General features: G+C 34.9%; 1 long non-coding RNA gene across 1 annotated transcript; it reads left to right on the top strand.

The window, feature by feature from the left end:
- The first annotated feature begins 1,632 nt into the window (after positions 1-1,632).
- LOC123283079 (uncharacterized) lies at positions 1,633-8,686 on the top strand. The gene is made up of 3 exons (XR_011506339.1): positions 1,633-1,760; positions 1,909-2,008; positions 8,520-8,686. It is a non-coding gene; the product is annotated as an uncharacterized lncRNA (long non-coding RNA).
- The last annotated feature ends 730 nt before the right edge of the window (positions 8,687-9,416 follow it).

Here is a 9,416-nt window from a genome sequence, read left to right as displayed (position 1 = left end):
TTGGAAGCAGAGCATCTAAGTTACTCAGGAGCCTTAACGTGTATTTGAAGTCAAGGCTCTGAGAAATGGATTTAATGTTCTCTCAACGCTGGAATCTACGATCCCTTGAGTGTCAAGGCCGAATGAGTGCTCCTGGACAAATCACTTAATCTTGCTTCTTCTATCTCCTTATCTTTAAACTGTACGTACTATTTCTTTCCAGTCTTCCAGAAGTGTCATAGTGATTAACATTTATGGACTGCTTTGAAGAAGAAAATTCCATATCTTGTTAAGCATTAGCAAGATGGCAAATAATATATAATTATGGCATGTACCTGCAATAATGTAAGAGCACATGTATTTTCGCAGTTTTAATAATTTCTGTAACAGAAAAGCGTGAGGCTCACTTCTCATTTTAATTTGATAAACGCTTTGCCTCAGTATTATAGCCATAGGAAAGGTTATTTGAAAAAAGAAGAAAAGGTAAATGTAAATATTTTCCAATATTTAGGCTACAAGCAATTTTTCTTCATAAAAATCTCATTGTTCTTAATCACAAATGGCCAAATGTTTTCTTTTCAAATGAGGTCTACCATTAAGATTGCTTTAGAAAGCATGCATTAGGACCGAGGGATGGGAAGTTGCTATAATTTTCAGTTCATGTTACTTCTTGAGTACTGTCAGTTCTCTGTATAAAGCTATAGAAAGTGAACATTAGCCCTTTAAAGGAGTCATGTTTCAAGGATCAGGTGGGAAAGACAGAAGTGTCGGATGCACCTCACTGCACTGCTGTTCATCCCCAACACTTTGCACAATGTGAGAATGTTTAATAATTCCAACCCAACCTACAGATAAGAATCTCTGGTGTCACATCACAACTGACAGTGCTGGTGTGAGATTTGCAGTAAAACAATATTCCAGCTGTAGCTTTCATTTACAGAAATAAAACAGCAGAAGAGGAGGGAAAAAGGCCAGGAGAAGATAAACACTTTCATCCTGCAACAGCGCTGACATTAAATTATAATAGCCATACTCAAACAAGGAGAGAAAATCCAACCTCAGGACCTAACGCTGACATGTATTCTATCATTTGAAAGCCGTGGCTCTATCTGTATTTTAAGCGAGCCGGTTAATGTTTAGTTATCCAGAGAGCTCACCAAATATAAATAAGCTCTTGACCAAATAGCGTCTATGGCAACTGTGGGACAGGCGGCCTTATTTTTCTCCCATTAATCATTAGAAACTTCACACGGCGTGAAAGTCTCGGGGGATATTTCTGGCTGGGAAAAAGATCCTCCCTCCTCAGTCCTAATCAGTCCATCCCATCTGTAATGGCTTTAGAAAATTGTTAATGACATAAAGTGACAGTCGAAGGGCTCTTTGGTCTGTCAGGGTAGGGTTACTATGAGCTCTTTAACAAACTACTACATGCAGGCCTCAAAGCTGCTGGAAAATGATCTGGATTACGAAGGAATAAATTTGATATGTTAGCAATCACAAGCGGGAACTGAAAAGAAAGGCTTCCTTAATACGGTTCTTTCAGGCTATAATGGGAAATACGAAGATAAATCTGGCTCAGAGACAAACCCACATAAGACTGCCTCGAGCACGCAGAATATAGATCTCGGTTATGCGATGTGTAAAACACACAATGGCCTGAATAAGGAGCTAAGTATATAAGTGCAAACAAGCCCGTTTTTATAGTTAGCATGGCATTTTGAATGGAGCTTTAAGCCTAAAGGACACTCTCCTACTTACAGATGAAGATGGGGAATGTAACAGTAAGTACTGTGCTTTTATATATAGAAGTCTAATAAGAAAATGTTCTAGAAAATTATGAACATAAATCAGATTAAACCTGAATTCTTTTTCCCTGTCAAAAATGGAAAATTTTGCTTTCCCTAATCTAAAATATTGTTTTTCTTCCAGTTCCATGGTCTTGCTTTGGATTCATGGAAATTCTGAACAGTGATGTGAGAATGACTGCAATTTGCAGTATCTGTTAAATACAGCAACATGACATCACAAGGTATAATCTCATTCCTTGCATTATATAAAAGTTCTGCACAGAATTGATAAATAGATGCATATCTGGGAATTTGAATCAGTTAAAAATAAGCAGATAATTGATATGGAAATGGAAATGTGGAGAATTTTTTTAAAGGTTAATTTTGTTCTAATGCGGTAAAACATTTTCTCTCATGTATTTTTTTTCCAATTTCTAGAACATTCACCTCATTAGGGTGTCACAAAAAGTGACAATATAAACAGTTTCCCACATATCTCCTGTAGGTTGTGCATAAGGGCTGTAAAAATATTATATTCTGACAATTTCACAGATCTTGCAAGATTAGGTCAAAAGATTTTTACTGAGTAGGGAAATTTCTACAGAGAACAGCTATTTCTCCCCAATCCTAACATGTTCAGTAGGATACCAGAAAGGGAATTTTATCTCAGTATAGAATAATATCTTCTTAGTGTAAGAAAATGCGGAGAACTTTAAAATTTTTTTATTAATCTGAGATGGTTTAACAAGGGCCCTATCTGAAGAAAACCATTTTTATCAGATAGTTTCTAAAGGTAACTTCCAGCTCTATGGCAATTTCTTGTGGGTAAGTAACATCTGGTAGGAACAGACAACCTGCTGACGGGCCCTGGACTAGTCTAGGGTTGTGCATTGAAAACAGGAATAGATGAAGAGAGAACAAGAATAATTTTTCAGGGGTTATTTTGATTGAACAAGGTAGTGGAATTTCAACTGATTTTCTTTCTATTATTAAAGGTTGCACATTCTTTCTGAGAATTGTAGCTAGGACTGGGAAATCCCTGGCATACTGAGAGAAGTTCATCCCTTTTGACTTTGGAGTGGGTCGTAGTCTTTGGAGACCTGCTCTAATTCTTTCAGACTACTAGGGGCCATCTCATAAATCTATTTCAGTGCTCTAAAATGACTAAATGACATCATGATGACCTAGTTTAAGGAAAATATTACATGAAGGCCCTAAATGGCACCCTAGTGGCCTGAAAGAGTTAATGCAGTTTCCTTAAGTGGCCAATTCAGTGTTAGTTTGCAACGTACAGAGAATGTGTCTCACTAACTCACTGATAGCTTCACCTAATATTAGTATATTAAGTCGAGAGAAGTCATTTGAAGGAGTCTATAACAGAGCAGGTGGCAAGTCTGTTTAATACAGCAGCTCTGCTAGGGAAGGAAAAATGGAGCCCATGGAAATTCAATAATCCTATGGAGAAACATTGAAATGATGCTCCTCTTAAAGAATATCTCAAGAAATCATGATGCGTGAACAGAGATTGTGTTCTTCCAAAATACAGCTAAACTTCACGTGTAACACACTCTGAGAACAAATAATAGTTGTGTTTTTACAGCAAGGACTGAGAGACTAGGTGAATGTTCTTCTAACTTTTCAATGTATTCAATATAGTAAAACTATAATACGTTAGAACAGCAGATAGCAATTAGAAATTAATCTCTTCTTATGCAACATGAATGTTCTTAACACAAAAGTTGTCAAGAATGTTTAATCATTTTATATGGGGTTTAACATTATTAGATCAAAGTCTATGATCAAGTTGGGTACAGGAAAAAGTGAGAAATATGAGAAAATATGAGAAAGAAATAGCAGAGAAACTGAAGAGAGAATTTTGAGAGTGAAGGTAGTGAACATAGTCGGTATGCAAAAATAATTTGGTTAAATGAATCAATCAATTAACAGAAGCATAGAAACATGGAACAAAAAGAACTAATCACCAGTCCTTTATTCACCTTAAAACTACCACACATAAGCATATATATGTAAATATATTTACGTCAATATATGTAAAGTTCAGAAATAGCCCAAGTAGAAGGAAATTTCAATATATATAGTAATACATGAATTTCATGAAATTTATTACAGGAAAAAGGAGACCTTTCAAATCTACGGGCAGGAGAAGGATTCTGGAAGTCAGTACAGTGTGATTGTGAAAAGAATGGATTCTTGGGTCATACCTCTTGTTTCTAATTACGGCTCTTATGTGTAGTAGCTGTATTACGTTGAGCAAATCACTTAACTCTTCTTCAGCTTCTTTATCTGAAAGCTGGGAAGTACCACACTACCTACCTTGTTGGGTTGTGAGAATTAACAGAGATAATAAACATAAAACATTTGGCAGCGTGTCTGACTCATAGTAAACCGCAATAAATAATAGGCATTATTATTATTCAATAAATGGCTAACCACTTAGAAAATGACAGTTTGTTCCCCTTTCATATCTTATATAAAAAATAAAATCAGATTAAAGAGATAAATGTAAAAAAGATAACTATAAAAGTAGAAAAGAAAAGATATTTGAATATTTATAATAATCTTGTATTGAGGGAAAGCAGAAGTTGCAAAAGCCTATGGAAGACTGCTGAAATTTTAAACTTCTGGTGGAAAAAATATTAATAAAAACAAAAGGCAGATGGCAGAATAGAAAAATATTTACAGTGTGTAATACAAAAGATTATCATAATTTATAGAAAAACCATTCCTACTATGAATTTTTCTAAAAAGTAATATTACATCAAGCACATAATGAACATAAACAGATAGTATATATTATAACTTTACTGCTCTCTCTAGACTCATGGCCTTCTCAAACTTCATCTTAGGTAACTTATTCTCCACATGAAGGAAGCAGCTTAAATGTTACTTCAGTAGAAAGGCCTTCTTTTTTTGGTGAGGAAGATTAGCCCTGAGCTAACATCCGCCACAAATTCTCCTTTTCTTTTCTGAGGAAATTGGCCCTAGCTAACATCTGTGTCCATCGTCCTCTACTTTATATGTGGGATGCCTGCCACAGCATGGCTTGATTAGTGATGCACACATCCATGCTTGGGATCCAAACTGGCAAACCTGGGGCCGGAAAATGGAGAGCGCGAACTCAACCACTAAGCCACTGGGCCAGCCCCTTGAAAGACCTTCTCTAATCAACCTACATTACGTCTCCCTAAATTTCTTTCTCATGGCATTTTTTTTCGTTCTGTCATAGCTCCTGTTGTGTGTTGATTTCTTCCACTTTCCCTCAGTAGACAATAAGCTCATGGGGACAAGCCATAGAGTATTTGCCACTGTATAGCAAGCCTCTAGCATGCAGCTGGTGTTTGAAGTACCGAAAGTGACTATCATAAAGGTCTTGTACTCCATGTTAAGGCATTTAGGCTTTATAGCTAAGGTAATCAGGAAGAATTTTAAGCTGGATAAATCCTTTTGAGGCTCCAGTGAAGGGTGGGTGTAGAATGAACTGGAAGGGAGCATGCTTGGAGGACAGGTGGTTGATTAGAAAAGAAATTGAAACAATCCAAGAAATTACGAAGCTCTAAACTAAGGAAGTTAAATGGAAATAGAAGAGGAATGGTTCCAAAGATATTTAAAATTAGACTATTTTAACTAAAGCAGAGTGTATATATAAGGAAATAATGAGAATTAAATTTGATTCTGGATTTTGGGGCAGATTGTAAACCTCTAATGCTATATCAAGGCATTTGTAATTCTTTCTCGAAGGAGTATAAAGTCAAGGAAGAATTTTGAAAATAGGATTTTGTTTTGTTTCTCTTTTTTGTTTGTTTGCTTATATGTTTTAAACCATCTTGATTGGCAGGACTAAGTTATTGAGACATATGGAGTAGACTTTTAGGACCACAGGAAAGTTGAATTTTCAGTTTTATGAATCAATACTCTCTAAATCAGCCATAAGTCTCTTGGTCCAAGGTCATCTCAATGAAGAAACTTTGGGATCCTGACAATTATTATCAAATTAGCTTTCTTTATCATTGTTACCAGCACTATCGTCATCATCATCACCACAACCAATAATAATGGTAATAATGACAGCAACAACATCAACAACCATTGAACAATTACTATGTCTAAAGCACTGCAGTGCGTGCTTGAGTACATAGAAATCTGACATAGTCCCTGACGTCAAAGAGGCAGAGTATATATGCATTAAAAGACACTAGCCATGGCCAGTAGCATACGATAAAAAGAGTTACAGGAAAGTAATCGCTACTGGAGTTCAAATAAGAGTGAGTTGATCATAGTTGAAAAGTCTTTAGAAAAAGCTACAAAGAGGAAGTGAGACTTGAATAGGGCTTTGAAGAAGGAACAAATTAAGGTAAATATAGAGGAAGGGCAACTACTCAGGCCGGGAGCATTGCAAGAGTAAAGGGGGAGGTGGAGTTGCTACATGTGTTTTAATGACAAGTAGACAAGTGGACAAACAGACTGCTTTGGCTAAAGCAATGAGTTCATAAAGAGACATAAAGGAAGCAGTGAGAGGGTTGAGTGGAAACAGGTTGTGAGGTATCTTTGATATCAAATGAATGATGGTTTATTTTTGATAAACTTATGATTGCTTCTTTTGAAGAAAGTAAAGAATTACTTATAAATTTTGAGCAAAGTAGCTACTTGTGGAAAGTTGTATTTTAAATTTTTAAGAGGGTGAACCTGAGGAGCATGTTCTGGGTGGATCTTAGAGGTGAAAATCCGGGTTGATGAGACCAGCTACTATGGCAATATTTCTGAAAAGGAAAATGGGAACCTGATGTGGGAAAGGAGAAGGAGGAAGTAATATGAGATTTCTCTTCTTACCTTTTATTATGAAAAATTTTAAAATACAATGTAGGGAGAATAATATAATGAATTCCCAAATATTCACCATCCAGCTTCAAAAATTATTAAATCATGACCAATCTTATTTCATCTTCATTCCTACCAACCTACTTTACTTCCAGGTTTTTTGAAGCCAATCAATATACTTTATATATATATAAACACACACACACACACACACACACACTTACGTATGAAATTCTAAAGATAAAGACTCATTAAAAAACATAACCACAGTGTCGTTATTATACCTAAAAAATTAAAAATTTCTTAATCCCAAATATGCAGTCATTGGTCAAGTTTCTCTAATTTCTATATGACATTTTTTTTGTAATTCATTTATTTGAATCAGTGTCCAAATAAAGACCATTCTTTATAATTGGTTGATAATGTTTCTTAAATGTTTTAAATCTTAGTTTCACCTTCCATCTCTTTTTTTACCTTGAAATTTATTTATTAAAGAGACCGAGACAATATTTGCTGATTTCATATTCATGGTAATATTTACAGTGTTATACTAACTCTTATATTTCCCAAAAAATGGTGGTTAAATTTAAAAGCTTCATCAGATTTATGTTTGAATTTCTGGGAAAGAATTGTTTATAGGTTGTGCTGTGTACTATCGGAGGGCACGTAATATTTGCTTGTCTCTTTTCTTGTGTGTTATAGCAACTATTACAAAATCATGATATTCTAATTCAATCATTGCTTTCATTTATTAATTAAATACTACTACAAATAGAAACTTCCCATCAATAATTTGATTACCTTGACTTATAGTTCATCTAAGAAATGCAGGATAAATGTGTGCATTTATCTGCATTTACAGTTCTCAAAATAATGAGTTGGTACCCTAGCCTTCTCCAAAGTTACCAAGAGTGTCTTTATTTTAAAATAAGTATTATGAACTCATGTATTAAAATATGTTTGATGTATTTCAATCTATTGCAATTATCCTCATTAATGTTCAGATTGTCCTATCTTTGCCCATTCGGAAACCACTTTAAGTTGACTTTTGTGTCTTTGAGAGATTTCTTTCTTATATAACAAGATATCCCAGGATCATCTTTTAAGTTTTCTACCCAGCACTCAGAATCACTCATTCTCCAAGGAGACTTTATTACTTGCATTGTGAAATGGTATTTAGAGACCACAAATGGGTGCTATGGGGTGCTCATTGCTATGGAGTCAGTCATTGTTTTTACATATTTTCAGAAGACAAGGCTAAGAAATGTGTATTTTTTTAAAGATAAAATTTAATGTGAGTTCATATTATGTATATTTATTGTTAATTCCAATTCAAAATTAAGAGTATATGGTTTTTACATAATCTTTCTGTTTCTCTAATGGCCAACACTCCTGTTTTTCAATGATAATCATGTAAATTCTCATTTGCCTTTTCCCTCACTACAAAGACAACAGTCTCATGGTAACAATACAACACTGCTACTACAATATAAATCCTGAAATTGTATAGTCAGTTATTTTTTCAAGTTTTATTTTTTTGGGACCACAGAATATATTCAAATAAGGACATACAGTCAAATTCTTGTGTTTTAATGTTACTGTAAATAATTCCTCTTTTTGTGGTATGTAACCTGTCTCTTTATGTGTGGATTTCATACTGTTTTAATTACAGAAGTTTTATAATATGTGCCAATAACTTCTAGGGATAGGGTATTTTCATTCTCCTCTTTTCAGCATTATCTTTTACTTCACAGTTATTGCTATCTTTTTTGTTTTTCCAATTGAACTCTGTCTAGCTTTAGGAAAAATAAAAACCTAATGATATTTTTATTGTGTTGACATATTTATGATAATTCTTCCCATCCAAGAACATAATATGTCGTTTCATTTGTTCACTTCTACTTATGTGTCTTTCAGGATTGTTTTGGACTCTTCTGGATATGAGAGATATTAAAAAGGTGAAACAGTAGGACTGGAATATTAGGGGCGAAATAGAGAAAACTGTGGTTTCCAGCCTCTCTTTGGCAGAATGATTTGTTTGTTTGTTTCACAGAATTGGGATTATTTAAAGAGATTAACACAAGGAATAATGGTGAGTTTTCATTTTGGTACTAGACCTATCTAAACGTTAGTGGCAATTAAATATATCAAATTTATATGGGATCAAATGTTATTAAAATAAATTAGGAATAATCCCTGAGAGAGTAAATGACGTGAGATAATTATTCACTCTACTTATTCACATGACATGAAAAAAAAGTTCCTTTTAGAGCTTGTGCCATTCGATGCAAAATTGTAGAGAAGGCTATCCTCCTCTGCCTCTTCACATGTTTCTCGTATTGTAGCACTCACCTTGCAACTGCCCTACCCCTACTGCCACCACCTCATTCTGGATTTCAATGGTCCTTCAAACAGCTCTGATGTCCGAAATCAGGGTCCTGTACTGGACTTTTCCCTCCCTCTCCCATTCTGTGTTCATCTACTGCATCCCAACTCCTGTTCAGTCTACCTCCTAAAAAAGCTGGATAAGCGGCTTGAGTGTCCCTCCTGAAAAGCCCTTGAAAAATCTCTTCCTCCTCTTCATTATCCTTGCCTATGTCAGTGCTTTATTCCGAAGGTCATTTTCTCACCAATTATATTGAGATCAACTCTTCAGTACTCATCTTGCTGTTTTTCTCCTTGTTTCCTTTCTTATATGACTACATGTGGCAATATTTATCCTATTTATAACATCTTCAAGCCATCTTCTGTACTGCTACCACGTCATCTTTAAAAATACAAGTTAAACACTTCTAGGACCCCCATTACTTAAGC

This window comes from Equus asinus, chromosome 2 (genome assembly GCF_041296235.1).
Source record: "Equus asinus isolate D_3611 breed Donkey chromosome 2, EquAss-T2T_v2, whole genome shotgun sequence".
NCBI lineage: Eukaryota > Metazoa > Chordata > Mammalia > Perissodactyla > Equidae > Equus > Equus asinus.
The sequence above is the reverse complement of the archived record's forward strand: the minus strand, read 5'-3'. Positions and strand labels throughout refer to the sequence as shown.